The following is a 24519-nucleotide window of genomic DNA, read 5'->3' as shown; positions in this document are numbered from 1 at the left end:
GCTGGAGAAGCAGAGGAGAGACTTTCCTTGAAAGGATGAAGTGCTGGGTGTAGGGCTACTCTGAGCCTGAAGATCCCTTGGAGCAGGAGACAATAAGCCTTGGTTGCTGCAAGAGTCGTGGTGCACATGGCTACTGTCCTGCAAGGAGCAAGGGCTCATCATCTCCCGATTTGGACAGCAGGCAGAGAGGACCAAGTGGACCACTCCAGATCACCACCTGTGATGCATTATCCACACAGATCCAGAGAAGAGCAGATCCACGCAGCCGTATGTCATTGGTGTAGGTGCCTGTAGATGCAGGGGAGGGTCTCCTTTACTCCAAGGGAGATTCCTTCTTGCTTCTTGGTGCAGCGGAAGTCTTGCCGACCCCAGAGGATGCATAGCTGGGAAAATGTTGCAGTTATTGGAAGGAGACGGGAAAACAATGTTCATGTGTAGTGAGGCTTTTAAGCCTTGTACTAACCAAATACATGTAAGACCACAACTGGTTGGTGATGTACCTTTTTCCTGATGCAAACCATACTCCATTTATGACACTGACATTTCAGCTGAATCAAGCAGGGACCAGCTGCGAGAATATGCGCAATCTCTTAGGTTTACAGTTACTGAGACAATTTGTAAAGGCTTTTCTAAGAGTAAATATGACTTACCATTGAGTAGTGTTTTAATTATGTGTAACTACCAAGTTATGCATGAGTAGAATATTAGCAGAAAAATGTCTTGTAATGCTGAATCTTAAGGTTAGGAGACATTAGCAACTGGTGACCCCCAGGAAGGCGATTGTTAAACATACTAATAGGAGGAAACAGGAATGCAAAGTAAAGGCATGCAATATATCATCATACAACCCTTGTTGTTCAGCTTGGCACACCAGTTGCTAGGTAGAGCCCCTAGGTCTTTAGGCTAAGCTTTGGGCAATATGCGTAAGGTATCACCACCTGATACCAGTCTAAGCTCTGTTAGCCCAACTTTTTCCCATATTTGACAGGATGAGTTATCAAAAATATCAGAAAGAGGCATGCATCACCAAAAGACTGGTCATTTGTTAGTCACAGTAATGGTATAATGGGATATTCAGGCTTTCCAGGGATTAATAGCAGATCTCACTGTCTTGAACCTTACTCTTTTGTAGTGGCAATGCATGATAAACTAAAGGAAGTACCCTGAATCTTCTTCCATCACACTGATACTTTAGAACGGCAGAGGCCCATAACAAAAGGAGTAACACCATACGTTTTAACTATAGGACAGCCCACATGCCACGACAAAACCACCAATGATAACATTTAAAATCAAGAAGGGCTCGACTGCCTCCTTTCAGAGGTAGTTTAAGATATCTCTGTCTCGTATGTCTCCAAATAAAGCTGCTTATAATTGATTCTTTCTGGGTCAACTAATCTAGAAACATAAACTTAGTGATAACACTAAAGAAATATGAACATTTTGGGAGGACCAACATTTTAACAGTGTTGCAAAATCCAATAAGTCAGAGCGGTATTCAATGGTGGCAATTCTTTAGGTTTGTTTTGTCTTTTATAATAGGGGCTAATTTTTGGGATTTAGAAATTGGCAGACAGGTGCTGTGTCTCAAATCTATCAGATATCCCATCCACCCAATGACAAGTGATGTAGGATATAAAGAACTTGTAATAAGGTGGATGGGATAACCATCATGTTCATAATGAAGGAACCCATCTAGCTCTAACTCAGGTCCTTTGCTTTATTACATTTTTTACATCAGTGGTGAGCTTTACCCCTAGATAGGTGGCTGATAGAAACACTTGTTGATGTTATATGACAAAAAAGGCGCAATAAATAACCTGAACATTCTCTAAAAGAAATAAACTTGTTTTCATTACATTTGATTGTTTTGTCAATTTCAACAGAAACACATTGAACTATCATCTGCTTCTGCTATCGCTTTTGTGGGATAATCCTTGTTATTGATAGGAATAATATTTTCTACTGTTGAAATCTTGCTTACAAAAGGTTCCAGATATAAAGTGCATACCAGCTGTGAGCGGGAGACATCCCTGGTGAATACCTCTGCAGATCTGAATAGTTGTTGAGACTTTGCCCATCTTTATGATCTCAGCCTTAGGTTCTTGATAAAAACCTCAGATAGATTTAATGAAACATGGACCAAACCCTAGCCTTAGATAGTGCCATGACACCCATCAAATGTTTTTCCTGCATCAATCAGTATCATTGCCAACGGGTGGTCCTGCTCCACCATTATAACAAATAATACCACGTACAGTTTATAAGATCTGTGGTACCTCTCCAGGGAACAAAACCATGCTGCCAAGGGGAAAATGTATCACTGAAGATGCTTCTCATGGAAATAGGCATGGCATCGGTGTCAATTTATGAAATTAGTCTGTATGACTTGGGATCTGGAGAGAAATCACCTTTCTTTAAAAATATATCTGTAATAGTCTGGGTCCTATATTCGAGTATGACACTTTTCTGCTGAATATCTAAGAAGAGAGATATCAGAAATGGCATAAGAATCGGAAGGAGACGTTTATAAAATTCTGGGGGTATTTTACCTTTCCTAACAGATTTACCAACTGGGAGATCTACTTAAGCAATTTCTATTTCAAGACAAGAAATAGATGCCTCGATAGAGTCATAGGCTGTTTGTGTTATTGCATCCAGCTAGACAGAATGTATGTACAAGATAATCAACTCATCAGAGATTTGCCCTTCTTCTGTGAACAGCTTCTCACAAGATTGCTTATAGACATCAACAATGCCACCAGCTACTGCAATCTTAGTTACTTGTGCATTTTTGGAAGAATACTTTTATTCGGTGTTGTAGCTTCTTTTAGTTTAACAGCTGAAATCCTCCCCACTGACTTACTGTGTTCATGCAGATTTTCCATGGTAATCCCTCTAAACCAAGACTTGTGGCTTGCCCATGATCAATTAGATGAATATCAATGATTCTGTCAGATCCTTGTAAAGATTGCCTGTGAATGCTTATTTTCGAGCTCTCATAACTATAGATATGTATTCCTGATTTGATTTTGTAGGTTCTTGGGATTCATCATTGAATAGCTTAGGGTTGCACCTCTAACTCTAGATTTATGAGAATTCCACACTATAAGTGGTGCTGCATATCCAGCATAGTGGCACATTAAGTCTGCAGTCCATCCTTGTATCATATGATTATAATCAGGGGCAAGCAGCAGAGCTATGTCGAATGTCCATCTAAGGCTTGGCCTCTGCATTATGTTGGCCTTGAGGACTAATAAAAGTTCTTTTGTGCAGAGTTTTCTGCCCGACTGCAGAGTCTCCACAGTCATAAAGTTACTATTATATGAAAACAGAGTTTGTGAATTCCTAAACACATGTTAACTTACATAAAAGTGTATGTTTATCTTTGCGAATCAGGCCCAGAATGCATACCTTGGGTCACTTCAATTTAAATTTTGCGAGCAGTATGGTAGACTATATATCTCTACTAACCTTATGATTGATGCTTTAGACTGATGCAAGTGTTGAAAACTGTATTCCTTAATATTGAACTTCTTATCCTAATAAGAAAATTAAATCCCCACAGATGCTCACAAAGTTGCCCCATTCCACTAAACCTTGCTGCATCCCACTGAATGTGAACAATCGCCCACTTTCTTTTTGCTTTAGCAGCATTTTGTAGAACTTGCTTATGCATAAAAAGGCTAATAAAGCAACCCGTGGGTAGAAACATTTTGGTTAATGCATGCCAGTGTTTGCTAACCTATCTGTTCTTTATAGAAGGTGTGTTTTCTGAATGTAGATTGTATCAAGAACAGCCCCCTTCTGAACTGGCCTTGGCACACGGTGAGCCAAGGACGAGTTCTTGGATTAGTCATAATGGCCCTAGGTTGCTTAGAGATGTTCAGGACCAACAGACCGATCTGCTTCCATGCTGTACCAGCAGCAGTTCGGCACAGTGGTTCCATCAGAATCCTGGAGACAGCAACAAAAAGTATCACCTTCTAATGAGGAGTGCACAGAGATGTCAGTGTAGATCATCATCAGGTCCACTGAGTGGAGGAGAGTAGCCTCCCAACTGAATCCTAGCCAGTCTCCAGTTTTCCTTCATAGCAATGGTATTGTTGACACCTTGCCCAAATTACACCACAACCATAAACAATAAGTTTCAGGTGAATCATTATAGACATGCAGATTTGGTGATTTGTTAGTCAAAAAACTAAAGTGTAGATTCTTTGCAGAAGCAACCACCAGCTCAAAACAACCCAGTGATAATATGCAGGTAGAAACGGGTACAATAGGCACATTACAATAGGCACATTACAATCCTCAACATGCCAGCAGCACATTATGGTGGTGGTAAATGGGAGTGGGTGGGAAATTGTTGTATTCGGGATACATTCAAAACTGCAAAATGGATGCAGAGACAAACAGGCCTTACAAAGACCAATGTAAATTGCTTATGTGAGTCATGTGGATGTATACGCCAGCAGCTATAAATTGGTGTCAGCTGAGAAGAGGGTGATGATATGTGTCTTCTGAAAGTCAATTGCGTGTTAGGGCCTGATTAAGAGTTGGGTGTAAGTTGAACAGTTTGTGGAACAAATCAAGCCACTAATTACACACTGGGAGGTGCAAAATGTTAATAACTGATAAATTAGTAGAAGACAGGATGTCTTATAGAGTTACATGTACAAACCAGCTACAGGACTGAGAAGGAAGATGTCCATACACATGGTCCAGAAATATGACTCTTTGACCAAGTGTCCCATTGCTGACTGTCAGCCTGCAAATGTCCTCACCTATCTACACAAACTTAAATTAAATTTTGAAATTGTCACCTCACTTGGATGACAGTGATTTGGATTTTTCTACCAAAAGATACATTTGGAATACCTTTTTCACTTTATTAAATGTTGGAGTTGGAAGACTGTATAGACAAATATGATTGGCAGTGATAATTGTACTTTCTGAACTGGAGATACATTCAACCAGCTCATGCCTATAGCCCTGTGGTGAGATCAGCTATCCCCAACAGGACTCCCAGGGCAATGGGAGGAAGGGGCTGTTAGGTATTACCATGATTCAGATAGGAAACTACTCATGAGTTTTCTACTTAGGTTCTTTTCACCGAGGTGACCTTCGCATGCACATTTGCTGCAGTGCTCTGCAACAGTTAGTGCATGTTTTTCTTATGACAAGATAAAATCCCACCCTGATGGATTACATTTTTACGGGTCCAAAAACGTTGAGTAACATAGAATTTGATGCCACATGTTGCAATAATTTTCGGCCACTTTCACCAGATACATTTCAGCAGGATTGACCTGCGTAAATTTATCAACTATAAATTTTGTGGACAAAATCCTGCTTGCGGTATGTGTGGTAACATTAGTTAACACACATATAACTTTTGGACTTTTGCTTTGTAAAGGGTTCGCTTGGAATAGGTTTCTAAAAACCCTGTCCTTGAACAGGAACTGCTTCTGCAGAAGAGGTTTCAGGTTAGAGTGTGGGACGTGGCATTTGATGATAAGATTCTCCTAACAATGTTGTGTCAGGTTTTTAGTATTTACTCAGCTATAACCTCACTGTTATTGTGTGGCTTATGGGCATGATAGCTGATTAAAGTTATTTTTTGTTTTGTTTTGTACAAAACAGAAGAAACAGAGTAACATAAATACTCTTAAAGTTTTTTAAAACTTTCAATTACAGTCATACTAACAAAAGAAGTTTAAGTTCAGGAGGAAGTTGCTCTGAATGCAATCTTCAGGGGGCTTTTTGCTTCTCAAAATTGAATCCGTTCAACATTCTTGAAGTTTTGTTAATGCACGTCAATGAAACATGACCCAGACTGTTGTTTCAACAAGTGACTCGCACCCAAACAGCAGGCGTGAGCCTTAGGATACGATTTATGATTGTTTAAATTTGGCAGGTTTTGCGTCTTTGCTTTTTGTGAAGGTAGGTGGCGCTGTTTGAAGAGACGACTCTCTAGTACATAAACCAAACTGATCTTCTTGCATGAACGCCAATTCACCAAAGTGCAACGGGTAGCGGAAGTGACATCACACGCCCTTTCGCCTTCAATTTTACTCACACACACGTGTTCAGAAATACACACATTCACACTTGCACACTCTATCTCTCAGGTAACCACACACACCCGCAAGCACATACGCAACATACATTAAAAAACATTTTTTTACTTACCTCACCTGCCAGGGAAGGCTGTATTCCAGCTAATTGGACTCTATTTTCTATTAGACAAACAGTGAAAAATTAAACATTATTCACTGGTAGTATAACAAAAAAATTAGAGAAAACAAAGCGAGTGCGCCCCCACCGACGTCCAAAGGGACTAATGTTTCTGACAGTGATTTGGCCACCTCTGAGACCAGGGGTCGTAAAGACAGTGCCAGGGGTCACAAGGGCATCTGAAACCCCTGGTGAGCCATACATTATGTCCATATTTTCTTCCATCCTGACACTTCAGGGAATCTAACAAATGTATGGACAACCCATCTAGATTATTTACACAATAAAATGTATAAACACCCGAATTCAGACTTCAAAATACATACATGGTGGAAAATTAGCTGGGTACAAATGGATAGCTTTACAAGTAAACGAGAACAAATTCACCGCTTACAATAGGAGTTGGAGGGGGGTCAGGCTTTCTTTATGTGCTGACTAAGAATTAGGTCCCTTTTGGGTCTGTCAGATGTCTGCTTAAATACTGTAGGGCATAATTACAACAAATTGGCATGGGCAGTGTGTGCCTTGTGTGAATCCTATGAGGTTTTCTTACCTACAATTCCCTGCAAACTTCAAACTTTGCCTGAAATCATGCATTTTTCTTACATTTCTGTGATGAAAACATTCTGAACTGGCAAGAATCCACAAAATGCCTAACATCCAGCATTGCCCCACATATCCCAATAAAAACACTGCACCACTTATGTGGTAGGGCCTGCTGGCCTCAACAAGAATGGATCAAGCCAAGGTCAATAGCAGTACCACGCTAGAGCTCCCATTGACCTTGGTTTGATCCATTCCTGTCGCAGGCACTAGGACCAGCCACACAAGTAGGGCAGTGTGTTTATCGGCACAAGTGGGGTAATGCTGGGTTGTAGAAATTTTGTGGACTCCTGTGGATTCTGGAAGTTTCCATCACAGAAATGTAAGGACAGTCCAAAGGAAAAGCTGTTCAGTGACCCTCCCACACACAATGATGTTAACATATCAAGGAAAAATACTAAAGTGCCAAAATATTGAGGCTTAAATGTCGAGAACCAAAATATTGTGAAGACATGTGCATATAGGTAAGAATATTTTGTCAAGATACATACATGCGGCATTAAATATAGTAAACCTATACCTACCTATATATACTTATCTTCACAATAATTTTGTTCTTGATATGTAGGCCTTGATATGTTGGTACTACAATATATTTTTCTTGATGTTCAGGTGGAAAATCCTACTCAAAAACAAGTCAGTCTCATGTTGAACAACCATGGCCATTTACAAATACCTGCCCATCTCCTTGTCCTCATGGAGTCTTTCATCTCAGAAGAAATTAACTCCAAAGTTACACCCACTTTGTGGATATTAGATGACCAGTGATCTAGAAACATAAAATAATTCTGTGATATTTGCAAGGCACTCTCAGTTCTCAACCACCTGTAAAACCTTTAAACATAAGACAATCTAGCTTCCATTGTAAAGCCAGTAGTCACTGCCCTCAAGCAACTGTCCAATGGATTTCTAGTGAACTTCAGCTGAAGAAATGCAGAAGAAAAATCTTGCAAAGTGAAACAGTTAGACCTTAACCTCTTTGCGAAGAAGCAGACTTTTTGATCTCTGTTGAGTTTTCCTAAGTGGAGTTGGTATGTCCAGACATACACATCTTGTTTACTGTGCTAGGAAATTCAAGCTGCATCTCAAGTTTCACAGGTGGTGAATAGGCTTTGGAAAGCAGGAGGTCCTTGGAACCCAGATCTTGACAGTCTTGGTCACCTAGAGGAAGTGTGACCCCTTCCAATAAGCACGATGCTGCCTACACTTCGAGTGCCTAAGCAGATAGTACCTTCCAGAAGAAGCCTCAAGGGTGGAAAAAGCCAGAAGGCAAAAAGAAAACTCCAAAGATGTCCGGGTGGCTCCAAAATGACAAAGCGTAAGAAGAAAGGGCCCAGCAAACAGCAGAGAAAAACAAGGAACAATACTGGAGACTCTGGAAAAAGAGACAGAGTCCTAAGATCAAAAGGAGTGAGGAAACACACCAACAGGTGTGAATAAGTGTTGTGATGCAACCTTGAAGAGAAATCTCACTCCTTATATAACCTTAGGACAGGAAATCACCTCGAAGAATAGTGCCACCATTAAAGGTTGGGAACATCCCATAGAAAGCTTTAGAATAGCTGCCATCTTGGTTTGTGCTGTGTTAATCCCATAAATCCTTCCTAGAGGATTTTGGGATAGTGGCAGAGAGAACCCATGACACCCTCCAGTTTGGCCCCCAGAGAGAGCATTGTAAGAGACTGCCCTGGCAGACCAGCTGCCTCTGTAAGGTCATGGAAGTTTGTGGTGGCCCGCTGGTGTCTCTGCTGCCCTGCTGGCCGCTATGTAGCACATCTAGCTGTATCGAGTAGGTTGCGAAGGATACTGTCGGGCAGGGCACAGGCTGCAATGCGGCCCGCAATGCAACAATCTCACTGACAAAGCACAGCAAGCCAGGAGTGTATTATCTGGCATTGTCTCTTATCATTTGGCCTAGACATCTGGATACAAGTGCTCAATTAAGTTATTACACTTACACATATCTTCACTTGGTTGCCTCTCTTTTTATGTTGATACCTGCATGATTTTAATTATAGACTACTTCAGTGCACAAAAGCGTTGACTCCAGTGGTTAAGACGTTCTGAGTCAAGCATCCCATCCCCGTTTGCGTTCATAATAAAGATTTTCAGACAGAATTAATACTTCTATTTTGAGCCATGGGAGAAAGCAATCCGGCATATAGTCAGTCGAACTGGCAACCATGAAAACTTTCGTACATTGAAATACATAAATAATTATTCTTGAAAATACATTTTCATACATATAATCATTGGTGTTATGAAATGCAGATATGAAAATGTTTCCAAAACACTGAAACATGCAACATAATATAGAAATGTTTTTTAAATGGCCTTATGGACCATTCAATCTGTTTGAAATATAACTTTCCTAGTATGGGGGATAGTTTATATATTTTTCAAAGTAACCTTCCTAAATCAATTTTGATATTTACTTCTATTGCCTCTCTTAGAAATTGGACTTGCAACTATCAATGTCACATAATAATGGTTGTAACAAAACAAACCCAATGTTGATTATTCCAGAGATTATCTATAAAGCAAATGCATCATGTATAAAAATAATTTCTAGACAGAGTCTTTGATTTCAATAAAAAAGCATGTTGTGATCTACCACAAACCTATAGCAATAAGGTTGGCAGATGCAAATTCATGAGGTTGCAAAAGAGAACCAACATTGTCAGAGCCAATAGGTTTGGCGTTGGCTACAGGCCTTTTGACTTTGTCTGCGGTGGTGTTGCCATAGTTTTTGTTCAAAATCTTTTTCTGGGGGCCAGTCGGTATAAAAAAGAAAGCATTGGCTAACTGCAAAAATATTTTTTCTCCAAAAAAGCTGCACATTGTCATGGTAATATCTGGCACTGAAGGGAACTAGTTTAGGGGAGGATGTACTCCCTGCTCCTCTGTGAAAGAGCAGAATGCTGTCACTCTTGGTAAAGTTCTCCAATGGCTAGAGTAGGCTGACTCATTGTTCTGTGCTGTATGCTGCAGTAGACGGAAGTAAAATGTTGGCTGAAAGAGACATGGATAACACAATAACAGATCAATGGATGAAGAGGGCTGGCTGAAAACTCACATAAGTAACTACATTATAAGTGCAATTTTAGTAAAATTAAAAAGGTCCTGGCTAACACCAGACCTAAAAGTATGAAAGCAGACCTTCTGTACATACCATGATCTTCATCCCAGTAGAAATACACAAAGCTTCATCAATGGTCACTTTAGAGCTAAACACACTGGTTTTATAAAAATACCATAACAGTATCTCCACATCAGTCTCAATGTGGTTTAGCGTGCCTTCACGCCCACCCTTCCTCCAATCACATCTGGTCCACTTATGTACTGTCCACCCTATACTGTACAGCACTCCATTGGCGTGCATTGACTATTTGTATGTGCAAAACATTGCATTTTATACTTTATATATCAAAAGCCTCGGTCTTTAAAATTTGACTGTACAAAGAGAAAAATGCAAAAATGTGACTCATTTTAATGCTGCTCAAGATATGTGCTTGAAAACTTAGACATTTAGAAATATTTAATAGTTTTCTGGCAGAAAAGCAAGTGTTTCATCTTGGCTCATGCGTGCTCTCATCCACAGACAAGCACCATGTGTGAGACTGCTTATTTATTCTGCATGCTGTACATGCTGTACATTCCTATGTATACGTACACACAGACACGCACGCTGGCACGCACACACATGCGCGCACACACACACACACACACAGCATGTTTGGAAATTTCTGTTACAGAGTATACGAGCAATGGCTTTATAAAGGAAAACATATCTATGTAGAGAACCTCATGACAAGGTACTTGTGACTGTTGCAAATGCTATATTACAAGTTAGAACATTGGAGTGAACATAGCTCTTTCAGAACAGTGTAGTGGCAGCGTGGTATAAGCAGAAGAGCAAAGCAATTTGACAGAAAGAGAGAAACCCTTAGGCCACACACACTTCACCCTCTCTTATTCATGGTCTCATTTACAAGCTCTTTGCACCACCACTGTGTCATTTATTTTTGCAGGAGTAGCACTAGCAGTGCACTACACTGCTCCATATTTACAAACTGAAGCATTGGCCCCAGTGTGTCAGTTTGTAAAGCTCTGCATCACATTTTACCTGCGCCAGGTATAACGTATGCAGGGTAGGCATTCCCACGGAAAAAGACACCTATAAATGACGCAGTGAAATTTTCAACTTTTCACTGCGTCATTCTACGACTTCAATGTGTCAAAATGTTATTGCCTGCTCAGAGCAGGGCTTTGCCCTATGAGACTCTCCTTGCATTGCTGGAGTTGCGCGATTTTACCTATGTAATTCCAACAATGCATCAGTTTAGCGCTAACAGATGTGTCAGAAATTCCGAGGCATCTGTCAAAAAGTGGACCATGGAGCTCTGTATTTTAAATACAGCGCATCTATGGCATCGTTAGGGGATATGCGGCAGGCACAAAAAGTCTGACGCATCAATGACAATATGTCAGATTCTTGTAAATGAGGCCCTCAATGTCTCTGCTTGTGGTTGCTCCCATGGTTGTGTGGGCACAGCCTTAACCATTACCAACAAGTGTGGGAAAGTAGGAATTCCTAAGGCTTTCAACTCCACATATCTTTGAATATTTCTGAAATCTCGTTCTCTATGCAGGCAGTAAAATAATAGAATTTCCTTTCAATAAAGGCATGAAATGGACAAGACATTATTTTTTATATCACAAACTCGACCCTAAGGTATTGGAAATCTTTACATAAATACCAGTTACAGTACACAAGGACATATTCATTGATTTTTTAGGGCCCGGGCGATTATGCCCAGAATCACAGGATGATGAGCCAATGCCACAACTAAAATGTGGTTCCACAGTTCCAAAGTCGGCAGCTTTGTCCGTTGCACCACATCCTCTCTAGAAGGAGGTAAAGAGCTCCAAAAAGATGATGCAGGCGCACACTGACCAACACGCAACACAAAATATGGACATCCAAACTAGGTCTGGGTGGAATTTCAATTACGCCAGAGTAATCAGAGTAATTTTTATAACTCTGCATTTCTCTTTGATGTGAAATTACAGATAATAAAGTGAAAATGTTGGGGGTACATCCTACCTTACAGCACATTTAGCAAGTGTGAGCACGAGCGACCGCTCGCTATTCGTGTTCTGCTGCATTTAGAGTTGATTCTTAGCACACAATACATCCCTGTGCCCATTTTCGATTTCAGGGTGCATTTTGTGCTAAACAAAATAGACATAAATGCTTGGAGTAAGTTGGGGGAAACTCAAGTCCCAACAGCACATTTAGTGAGTGTGAGCGGCTGCTCACTCTCGCTATTCATGTTTCTGTTGTATTTCGCTCTGTCGTAGCACAAAATACAACCTTGCCTTAATTTTTCAACACAAGGGAGCATTTTTTTGCATTTACAAATAGTTCTAAATGCAGAAGTACTCTTCTCGTTTAATTCTGCATATTCTTGTGGAAATCCTAGGTAATTCCACATAAGAACTCAACACGGAATTACGTCAGGTATGCCCACCAGTTGTCAGAACTCGGGACAGAATCTGCAAGGGAGCATCTTCCCCATGCTTGCCTCTTCAATCTGGAACACTCTGCCCATGTCTACCAATAAATCATTAAGGAGGTGTGCTATAAAAAAATGTGAGTTAACAAAACAACAAGTGACACTGCTACTAAAGTTGTGTAAAATTTTGTCTTTTTGTGACGGTTTGTGAAAATTACATAGAATTATGCAAAATGTGGTTTGCCGATATTGTGGGAGGAAATTTCGTGTGAAGGCATACCTTACATAAAAAGAGACCAGCAGGATACTGGTTCCAGCAGAATGGGTCTGCTTACTGAAATGTTTTCTGTGTTAACCTGTCTCAGATGCCTTAAAGCTTCACAAAAGTCAGTAAGTTAAAATTTGCAAATCTTATTATTTTCGCCATCATGATTGAAACTTCACTCTGGTTGTAATACCCATCCAAACAGACAAAATTACCCCTGTCTTGCCCTTCCCTCCAGCTGTTTCTATCCACTTCCAGAGAGCTAATCCCTGCTAAGTGGTCAATAGTTATGGATTTATAGAGAAGATAAATAGGACACACAGGGGTGTTCCAATGTGCAACACATCTTTTAGAGGGGAAGTAAAGGTACTTTACTAATGTTTAGCAGTGTTACAGTGTACAGAGTCCTAAAGCGAACAAAATTGGGTCTAGAAGAAGGAGAAAAATCTATGGTAACCATGCAGAAGTGGTGGATTTGCTACACTTCTAACGTATGCAACACTACAATGCAGCTTTGCTGTAAGATACATTTGCTAAAGCTCTTCAGTACCATGATGGGGATGTAAAGCACTATATAAATGCAACTGCAATACAATACAGTGACATCAATGAAGGCATTACTAATCGCATCACCATCAATATCATCAGTGACATCAATGAGCCATGCAGAGACCTGTGCTACACTTTATGCCCATTGCACTCTCAGTATTGCCAAATGTTGTGCCATGTGGGTTCTAGAGACCAAGGGACTAGATGCAGGAAGAGATGAAAGGCCAGGTCTTGAGCCCAACACCTGCCACAGGATGTACCTTGCAGACTTTGCAGACAGATGCCTGGGGACAGAGCATGTGTGATGGCCACACCCTGCCCACAATATGCTCTATGGACAGGGCACCTTGTTGCGGAGTCTGTCATTAGGCCACAACCTGTGCACGGCACCAACAGGGCACAGCCTTGCAGGCTAGTGAGGCTAAGGTGCTTGGCCATTTGCTTATGCCCTACAATCCTAGATAACTAAATATAACCAGAAATTAAGCCCAAGAGAAGCTGGGGCAGGCAGACCGGGAGCACAGCAAGGGACTATGCCTTAAAGGAATCCACAGATGGGTAAACTGGGTACACTGCATTTCTTTGGGTCATGTTCGGCACTTGAATCTCTTTGGCCATTGACTAATACTGTGCCCTACAGACCCTGTGGCTGAAAGCAAGGTATAGAAAAAGGCCAGAGTCTATCTACACTTAGAGGCTGCTTGGTGCGGCTGAATGTCATGACCAGACGGCGTTGGCGGAAGACGGCTTGGCTGAAAGCTGTGCTCTGCTACCAGAAACAGCTATGTAGAACCCAGACTCCAAGGTCAGCAAGCACTGAGAACAGGGTAATTGGCAAATTCATGCCACCTTTTCAAGTATATAACAGCATGGTAAATAAAATCCACAAACACTTTTTTTAAGGGAACCGGGTTCTCAGCTAAGATCAACCAGTTTCCAAAATTACAAAAATAAAGATTCCTTCAAAAACATCAGTAGAAGGTGCATTATGGGTAATATCCAAAGCACAAAAAACAGTAAGGTTTGCCATTCATGGTGAGCCACTCAGTCATAAAGCACCCCAGTACACTGCCCATGACCTCCTGAAGGGTGTCACAACTAACATCACAAATCCCATCACTGATGACATCACATCAGAAATGATGGCATCACTGCAAGCTGAAAATGAGTCTTCTCGCAGATGGGGGCAGAAAGACAGCAGTGGTTATAAACACATCCATCACAGGGCTGCTTGTATATTGAAAGCACTGCTGCAGCTCTCGCAGTACAAGGCTACGTATTACCAGTGTAAATGCTGCAGCCTATAATCTATATGTACATTAAATATGACATCTTAGGGATCAATACATACGTTGTTGTTGTCCATTTAGACAATAAAATCACTTAGAAGTTCAAACATATAGCTGTTTTACATAAACGTTTGCTGGCGGCGAAAATGCAACCTTGATTTAATGTGTATCGATTAGGACGGACAAGCTGATCACCCTCTAACCCCAGGTGGAAATAGGGGATACCATGGAGGCGATGGAAATATCTTTGTTCAGCAAAAAAAAAATATATATACATTCATAAATGGAATTAAGCATCTCATTAACCAACAACTGTTTAAGAACAAGTTTTCCTGGTGTCGTTACTGTCATTCTGAAAAAAATGTTGTGCATCCATGTGGTTGTGGTTGAGAGCATCCTATTCCAAGACAGAGCTAGCATACTTTCTAGAGCGGTAGACAGTGGGGTTGGCCAGCAACAGTCTAACTCAAGACTGAGCAGGACAGATCTACTAATAAGCTGGCCGAAAATATAGGGTGCAAATTGCTCACTGACTTTTTGCGACCTGCCTATCATTTTTTGATGTGACCTATGTATTAATAGACCGTATTGTAAAATATTCAGTCACGAGGGGTCCTAGAATGACCCGCCATATTAATTTTAATTAAGCAGGCGGCTATTTGAGACCCACTGTGAACACAGGGCTGGTGGCCTGCAAGTGACAGCAGGCCACCATCCATAAATTCACATTCCCGAACTCTAAACATTTTTTAAACTAGCCCCTGTTCATTAAAGAAACAGAAGAAACTTTTAAAAATGTTTAATATTTGGTAAGACATCTGATGGAGCTGGAAGTGGTCCCATAAACCAATTCATACTTCCACTGAGACTGCCAGAGACACTTCTCAAAGGTGTAGCTGTATAAAGGGGTGAGCTTCCCCTTTGCAAACAAGTCACTACCTACTTTGAGGTGTTGGCAACTTTTCAATGATGCCCTTTTCAACTTTCATGTCCCATTCCAATCGCAATATAGAATGGCTTTGCTGAATCACATAGTAGTTTAGTACATTATAAAAACATTTTGCCATCACACACACCATCACACACTGCAATAGCTTGAATCGCAGGGTTTGCGATCATAAAGTGGTTTTACCCATTATTCATAAACTTGTTTGTGATACACTTTCAAGTTTGTAAACCGGGCTCATTGGTATGCAAAAACATATGCAAACCAATCGCTTTATGCTGGAAAAACACTTAGAGATATGGAAGGAACCTAAATGAGGCGATACATGAATCAGGGAGACTAGACCCAGTGGTGGCTGGAACCCAGCACTTTTTGTAAAAACCAACGAGGTTGGGCAACACCTGGGTTTCCTAATCTCCATCCTTGATTCCTTCTTATGCTTCTTTTTTTCCACCATCCTTCAATTCTTTTCCTGTCTCCAAATTTTACACTTGTAGTCATCCCTGCTTTCTCACTTTGTTGCTGTTTTCCTGATTGTCTTTTCCCTCTTTCATTCTTCCCTTTCTGCATGTCTCTCTGTTGCTTTAGGTAGAAGACTGATGATGAAAAGTAAGTAAATTCTGAATCCACTTTTCTCTCTAACCCCACAACGAGCCTGATCCATTGGCAATGGTTTTCTGGGCCCTAAAAAAGCCCGGCACAGAAAACCCCCTGGTTCTAGCAGATTGAGTTTTTCAGTCCTTAATTGAATTATCAAAATCCCTGCAAGGATCTTAGTCCATGTGCAGGTTCAAAATAACATTATCAAGGTCAATATCACTTGAGGCACAAGCCTATCACCCACCACCAGTCTAGGATTTTCTTCCCATAGCATGTTGCAAACATATTGGTCGAATTAGCCTCTGAGTCAAATTTTAAGAAGTCCTGCAACTTTTGCTGACCTGTGGAAGCTGTGGACAATGTCATGTGCCTGACACAAATTCTCTCCAGGTAAATTTGAGAAACCTATGTCGGTCATAATCTGGTAAATCAGCCTATATTACGTGAGGGCCAATGGAGTTGAAAATATTGTGATTTTAAATATTCTGCGTAAATGTATTTTTTGCAATAATATTAATGTTTAAAATATTGTTTATTAAGATATCATGGCATGTAAGCTAGTTTAATGTGTTTTATGTTATGTTTACGTTTGTTATAAATTAATATAAAATATATGTTAAATCATTGTTTACATAAAGTATACAATTGTATATCTGCTGCAGCAACTTTGCAAATAATAACAAGCTTGTGCAGATCGTTGATTGGCTTCCAACACTTCAACCAGGAAGTGTTGGCAGCCATCTTGGGACTCGACTTTAGCAGAGTCCCACACAAAAAGTAGAATAATAAGGCAAAGGGCCAGGGTAGAATCACCCTGACCCCTTAGCTCGGGTGCTGGTGTCCCAGAGCAACACCCCAGTGCTAAAAAAACACTTTTTTTAAAAAGAATTGTTTGCGCAATTTTGCGATGCAGCCGCAAATTTACAGGAAAAAAAAAACAAGCATGGGCTGCAGCACTTGTTTTTAAGAAGCTCCCAGGTGTGCCAGGTCCCCGGGGCATTGACATTTTGAATGCGTGGGGCTGCCCAGCCCACCACAGTCCTAGGGACGGCTACCTCCCCGGTGCCTTAAAAAAATGTAATTTGGGGGGGGGGGGGGGGGAAGCCTGGCCTGTAGCCCCAGGGACAACCTCCTCCCAGAAGCATGTATGTAAATGAATGCAGGGAGGCCCCCCCCCGCAGCCCCACTGACCACCACCTCCCTGGAGCATGAGTGTGGGGGCCACGCAGCTCCATGTCAGCCCCCGCAACTGCCGCTTCCCTGGGTCATCTAAATAAATGAATGTGGGGGACACCTAGTCTCCCCCGCAGAACCGGGGTCCACCACCTCCCTGACCATCTAAGTAAATGAATGCGGGTGGGCCTGCAGTCCCGGGAGCCACCACCTCCCCAGAGCATCTAAGTAAACAAATGCAGGGGGACCCACAGCCCCGGGGACCACCACCTCCCCAAGGCTACAATAAAAGAATGAAGGGGTCCATTGTGGAGCCCCAGGGACCCCCACCTACCCAGTGCTAGATTACATTGGAGAGGGATCCTCCTCATGGAGCCAATAATGGCTCTGGGGACCACCACCTCCCAGGGCCTGCTCCTTTTATGTCCTGGGGTGCCCACCCCCGTGATATAGCTTTTTGCTAAAGCTCCTGCCAAGTCAAAGCAAACACTTCACTTTCTGCAATAAAAGTGCAATAAATTAAGTTTTCACCTGTTTCCCTGAATACAAAAATGCGTGCAGGGAAAAAGATGAAAACATTGCTCCCGCAAACAAGAGGCTTCTTTTTAAAGCAGCTTCCTTCTTGTAGGAGCTATGCTGGCTCCCGCAGTATGTGGGGTGCCGGCTATGACTGCGGGGGACTTCAGGGTCCTTCCAAGGTCCTGTCACCCTCTCTCTCTCGCTTCCATCTTCCTTTATGGGATGGAAGAGAGACAGAGATCGTCATTCCAATGGTCTCTCCATACAATGACTTCAAAGAGTAAGACTAGCAAGACTTTTGGTACGAATGTTATAGTTATGTTTGGATGCAGAGCAGAACAGAGTCACTTCTGGCCTAATGGTCAAGGTCTTGTGCTGTCACTCAGTAGGCTGAAGGTTCAAATCCTAGTATCGGTTGGTTGTGTGCTTGTTTATTTACTAGTGTTTTGACTGTTAAACCTTCATAGTGATCGAACATTCATATTTCTTTCCAAAAACATACGTGAGTTTACTGTCATAAGTACGTCTCGAAGCATCATAGTAAGGAATCACCTATGGTTTAAAGGTTCTCTCTATCTCTCTTCCTCTCATTCTCTTTTTCTCTCTCTCATTTTCTCTCTTTCACTCTTTCTCCCACTCACACATCCACTCAGACCCTTATGCACCCACTCACAGACCCACTCAGACACTCACAGACCCCCTCAGACTCTAATGCACCCACTCACAGCCTTACTCAGACCCCCACGCACCCACTCACAGACCCACTCAGACACTCACACACTGCCTTACAGACCCAGACACTCTCCCAGCCACTCTCACAACCAGATACACCCTCTCACACCTATTCTGACACCCAAAGAGACAGGTCGTGTGTGGCACGGGTTTGGGTGGTTATAGGGGGTTGGCCACAGGGACTGGCCATAGGCCAGGTCTTGCGGCCAACCCCCGTCATGCACGGCCTTCAGATGTGTGCAGCGTGGTTTGATTAACATATAGTAATGAAAATTACTTTATGTTAAAAAAACACTAAAAAAACAAAGTTTACAGGGACGTTATAGTTAGGCTCACATTTCACACCTAAAAAAAACAGTGAAATTTAGCAGTTATAGTTACCTCATCTAACTATAACTTGCGCCCCCGTAATGCACTGCTTATGACCTCACATATTACATATCTCATGACATGGTCAGTGACATCACTGATGATATCACTAATGATATCTCAAAGGACATCAGCCTATCTTTTTCTCAAAATTCAAATGCCCAAAGCATTTATTTCAGCATACCTAGATCACTTTAACATCATCTATTTGGATCTACATGATAAAGTGTTAAGCAAACTTTAGGTCCTTCAGAATTCAGCAGTCAGATTGATGCTGAACCTTGGTAGATTTGACTCTCGCTATGCAGCCTTACTCACATAAAATTGGCTTCTGGTAAAAACAAAAAAATGCATTTTGGAACCTAACTTCACAGAAGTATTTTTATAATTGAACACTGGTTCTAAGATTTCTGCTAGTAGTTCCTTGGCACAGACTTGACCCAGCAGGACTGAAGATCTTTCTTTACTGGTGATAGAGACACAGAAAGCGATTTGTTGAAAGTGTCCTCATAAATACCTGATGAAACTAGTAGACGCTGTTGTTAGCATAGTAGTTTAGTGAACTATTTCCTAACCTAAATTTCACTTAGTGGTTCCTCAGAATTTGCTGTCCCTTCCATTCTTGATTATTCTGCTTCAAATATATGATCACAAGGACATGTCAACTCTATCTAATTATTGAAAAAATTGAAAAAGGAGTTTATTCATCAAGCATATCCCAGCATTAGTGTGTGAACTCTGGGATGAGATCAATACCACCTGATTGACGGAATATCTTGCAGTGCTGCAGAAGATTTCCTCAATCAGGTGGCCTAAATCTCACTTCCCACATAAGAGAAAACATGTTTCTCTTACGTGGGAAAATCAGGGTGAAAAACTAGCAACCATATGGTGCCAAAAGATCAGGAAATGTTTATCAACATATTTCTACAAACATGTTAGATCGGAGATTTATCCTTAAAGGAGGGTTCAATTACTTCAATTGGATAAATATGACTTTAGGATTAGATCCACTGTGGTACTTTGTTTTACCATCCCCATTGGGAGGCCACAGCTCATGAACATCCATGGGGTTCAGGCCTTTTTTACCTGCACCCAATCGGAATGACTGTGTACCTGTTCTCCCTGTGTAAATATGTGCATCCCATCATGATTTGCCCCCTGATATTCCCTAAGTGTAAGAGCTGTGTGTGAATGTGTCTGTATCGTTAAGTAGTACTTGGATACATGAGAGGTCACTGTTCAGATATAATATATATGAGACTACTGCCCTGCTCAACTCAATATTATGCATACTGCTCCATGACAAGGAATACGAATGAGAAAAGAAGCTGTCTAGCTAACAACTAATGAAAAGTTGTCACCTGAGTCTGTCCAAAATTGTACTGTTCCCCCTATGCGTGGTGTTTGTAGTTAGCCCCCAGAATGCTTTGTATGCTGCCCCCAACAGACCATACACCAGCTCAATGGGAACACAAATACCAAATTTGCTGACACCTCCTATAAGATCTGTGTGCTTGCCTGCCAGCACCTGGGCACACAAAGTTAAGTGCAACGTTCTGCTATGCTTGACAGACCAACATGCCTCCTTGCCTGTAACAATTGCCCAAGACCAAGTGCAGCAAAGTGTAAGGGTGACTGCAATACCCGCAGTTCGTCATGTCACAACAACAAATGTGTAATTTGTTGAATTGTGTGCAACACAGGATTGCGCTGGAGTGGTACGGTCCCCGGTGATAAAGAAGCAAGCAATGCTGAGAGCTAGCACAGAATAAATCTTTAAAGTCACTGACACGTTGCATCTCCTTGATATAGAAAAGGAGCTTTGGTTATTCCATTATTGTAATCCTGTTATAGACAGATTCAGAAAATGCATAGATGATAGAATGTATCTGCTGCCTATTGTGCGGAATCTAATAGCATATGTGCTATTGATCTACATATATTACTAAGCAATTTATACTTAAAAGAAATGAAGTCTTATACTCTTTTGGGAAACAATAGCACATAAATTACGTATCTTGATCAATTTGACTCTTGGGTTCTTTAGGTTGTCTTCCTGTGCTGAAAACACTGAGTTATATCTAACCTACAACTACCCACTGAGCGCAGGCAGTACTTGCTCATTCCTGATGACAGTTTACAAGGCTTATTAAAAGCATATTGCTTGTATATTTAGTAAGATATTTGTGCAAGTCGAGACGCCTCACTTTAGGCACAAAACTTGCCACATTCTAGATTTCTAAAGAGATTCAAGCTAGGGCTGGATTGGCCTGTAATTCCCATTTTGCGAGGGCCCAACATAAGTCAAAGACCTGCAAGTTATGTGACCTGCATTCGTAGGTCAGATCCAAAAGCATTTTTATGTGACAACCATTGTTTTTGTGCCACAACTAACTGGTGGTGAGTAGGATCCATGGTACCAGATTTTGGATGAGCCATTGGTCTTCTAGGACTTCATGTTTTTATAGTACTGAAAAATGCCTTTATGTATGATCCATTGCTTGACCATAGGATAGAATAAGGTTTAATAATTTCCTAAGGGAATGTCATTGATAAGAGTTGATTGATTACATTTACAGCATTATTATAGAGTTTGTTGGGCATTATATATAAAAATAAATACTTTACAATAATTGCAAAAAATCAATAACAACATTTAACAAAATAAACTTTTTAGAACATAAATAGTTAAAAACAGTAATCATAGTTATAATTACAAACAGTAATAATAATATTTAAAAAACATAATAAAAACATTAAAATAATAAATAAATAAAAAAAATTTTACAAAAATAAACAATAAAGAATATTAAACCGACATTTAAAATTAAAACAAAAAATGTATTAAAACAATTCATAAAAACATATTCAGTTAAGTTACTGAGGATTTAAAATCACTACTCTCACGCCAACCTGACGAACCGTAGTTGGACACTGGAGGGGTCAGATTTACTATTCCCGCTCCAAAGTCAGCAATAGTAGGGTAAGTGGTTCACTTTGAATGGGTCAGACTTACTATTCCCACTGCAACGTAAGCAAAAATAGGGAAAATGTTGGACTTTCAAGGGGTTGCATTTAGTTTTCCCACTCTGACATAAACAACAGTAAGGAAAGTGTTGACCTTTGTAGAATCAGATTTATTATTCCCACTCCAAAGTAAGCAACAGTAGTGAAACTGTTGGAATTTGGAGGGGTCAGTTTTACTATACCTTCTCCAATGTAATCAACAGTAGGGAAAGTGTTGGTCTTTGGAGGAGTCAGGTTCACTTTTCTCTCTCCAACCTCATGAACTGTAGGAAAAATATTGGACTTTGGAAGGCTCAGATTTTCTATTCCTACTCCAGCATAAGCAACATCAGTGAAAAAGTAAATTGAAAGCTCATGTGTGATTTTCTGAATTCTAAATTAATACAAAATAAGTTAATAAATTACATATATATAAAATAATGAAACATGAAATATATTTGCAATGCACATATATATATATATACACACATATATATATATATATATATATAAATATATATATATAAAAAAAAATGAAAATATAAAATTATACTTTAATTTTCTATTATTTAACAAAAAAATTATTTACATTATTAACAAATTAAAACTAATAAAAATTATATTTTAAAGTCTTTAAAAAATAAGGCCCTGATATAAGAGGACCTAGCGCAGCTTTAGCGCCGCCTTAGTGTAATTTTTTTGACACTAAGGTGGCCTTTTCCTTATGCCATATTTACAAAGTAGAACAATGCATGCATTGCGCCACTTTGTAACTCTTTGTGCTACATTATGCCAGCAACAGGCATAATATATGCAAAGGGGGCATTTCCCCGTTTTCTTTGCGTCATTTTTTCCGGCAATGTTAACCCCTTCTCAGAGCAGGCGTTAAAAGAGGGCAGACCATTGTTCACAATGGACCCCTATGTACTGTTAAAATTTTGGCACTAACCCTGAACAGTACATCAATAGCGTCAGAAATTTTGATACCGTTGCCCCCTGCCCTGTGCCATGGTGTGCTGTAGTCTAAATACGGTGCACACATGATTGCGGTAGAGGGGGGCAAGGGACCACAAGGGCAGCAAGGGCTGCAAGGGGCCGCAAGAAATGGTGCTACATGTAGCGCCGCTTTTCATAAATCTGGCCCTAACTCTTTAAAGATCTTTACACAATATTCTCCTACGAACCCAACAACCCCTTAAAAAACTTGACATAAGATTTTTAAAAATCAGCAACCCATTAAAAAACCTGACATAAAATTAAAAAAATTCTAAAATAGTTTACCAAATTAATTCAAACCAAAACTGCTCTAAAGATAATCAAACATACAAAAGTACCAGCCAATAATACAAAACTATTAAAACTCATCTGAAATAATTAAAAACAATATTAGGTACAACATAATTAGAAAATGGATACAAAACAATTACAACCCGATATTCTTCTTTCTATATTCTATCCCACAATATTGTTAGCATCACATTATTTTTGACACAATATATATGTCCCACCATATTTTGACAATGGCATTTTGTCAGAATACTCTAACTAGGTCTCATAAGGTCATGTGGCTTTCTAAGCCAGAGGGAATCTTATTCCTCAGTCTTTACAACATTTCTAACTGCTTAACACGTGGGGAAAACATTTGTTTATGGCGAGCTCCGCAGTGGCTGAAATGCTACATCATGTTGATATAGAAACTGCTGCAAATTATTAAATTAACAAGAGAGATTTGTCAGAATTGCTTCCATTAAATTTGTTTTTAGCAGAATCCTAAGAAAACCCTCCTTATCATCTACTACATAATCCCTTGATATCAAGCAGCAAGCCAGAACTATGCTTGATCCAGCATTTAAGATTATGTGCATTCCCATGATTTTCTTGGAAGTCTAGATAGTCACAGCAGGCAGATAGCATTGTGAAATGTTACTAAAAACATGGAGTTGTAGGCATACAGATGTTCAATTAAAGAAGATTTATTTCTTGTGCCGAAAAGAGCCCACAGCATAGTGTCCTCGTCCTGTGCCTTCTGACCGCAACTGTCTTTAAGCTACGTTCAGAATACACAGCCACGACCAAGCCAATTCAAAGAACAACATATTAACCTGGTATTATGTAGATGTTTAAATACAATTGGTTACATCACACACACACAACGGACAACACAGTAAACATACAGGGGGTTATTCTAACTTTGGAGGAGTGTTAATCCGTCCCAAAAGTGACGGTAAAGTGACGGATATACCACCAGCCGTATTACGAGTTCCATAGGATATAATGGACTCGTAATACGGCTGGTGGTAAATCCGTCACTTTTCCGTCACTTTTGGGACGGATTAACACCTCCTCCAAAGTTAGAATAACCCCCACAGTCTTGTACATTTCACTACATATTGTCACCTTTTGCATTTTCATGACCCATTAGTTTACCAAGGACGTTTAAGTGCTATACTAGGCAGATTATCATCAACTGCACTCCTCGGTTGTGTTACAGGAGTTATGATTTCTGCTGATCTACACTTCATCTTGTTTTGAGATTATTTAAAAGCATAAAGACGTGAACTCTGCAGTATGCTCATATAAAATTTAATAGCCATATGTTCTTGCTTCAATGCTAGACATTGATCCTTCTCTTGTGGGGTGGCCAGAGTTTCAAGGCTATTGCTAAACTGAGTTCAGCTGACCACATACCCCTCTTTGTTCAACTTTCAA

This window comes from Pleurodeles waltl, chromosome 8 (assembly GCF_031143425.1).
Source record: "Pleurodeles waltl isolate 20211129_DDA chromosome 8, aPleWal1.hap1.20221129, whole genome shotgun sequence".
NCBI lineage: Eukaryota > Metazoa > Chordata > Amphibia > Caudata > Salamandridae > Pleurodeles > Pleurodeles waltl.
Note: the sequence above shows the minus strand (reverse complement) of the source record.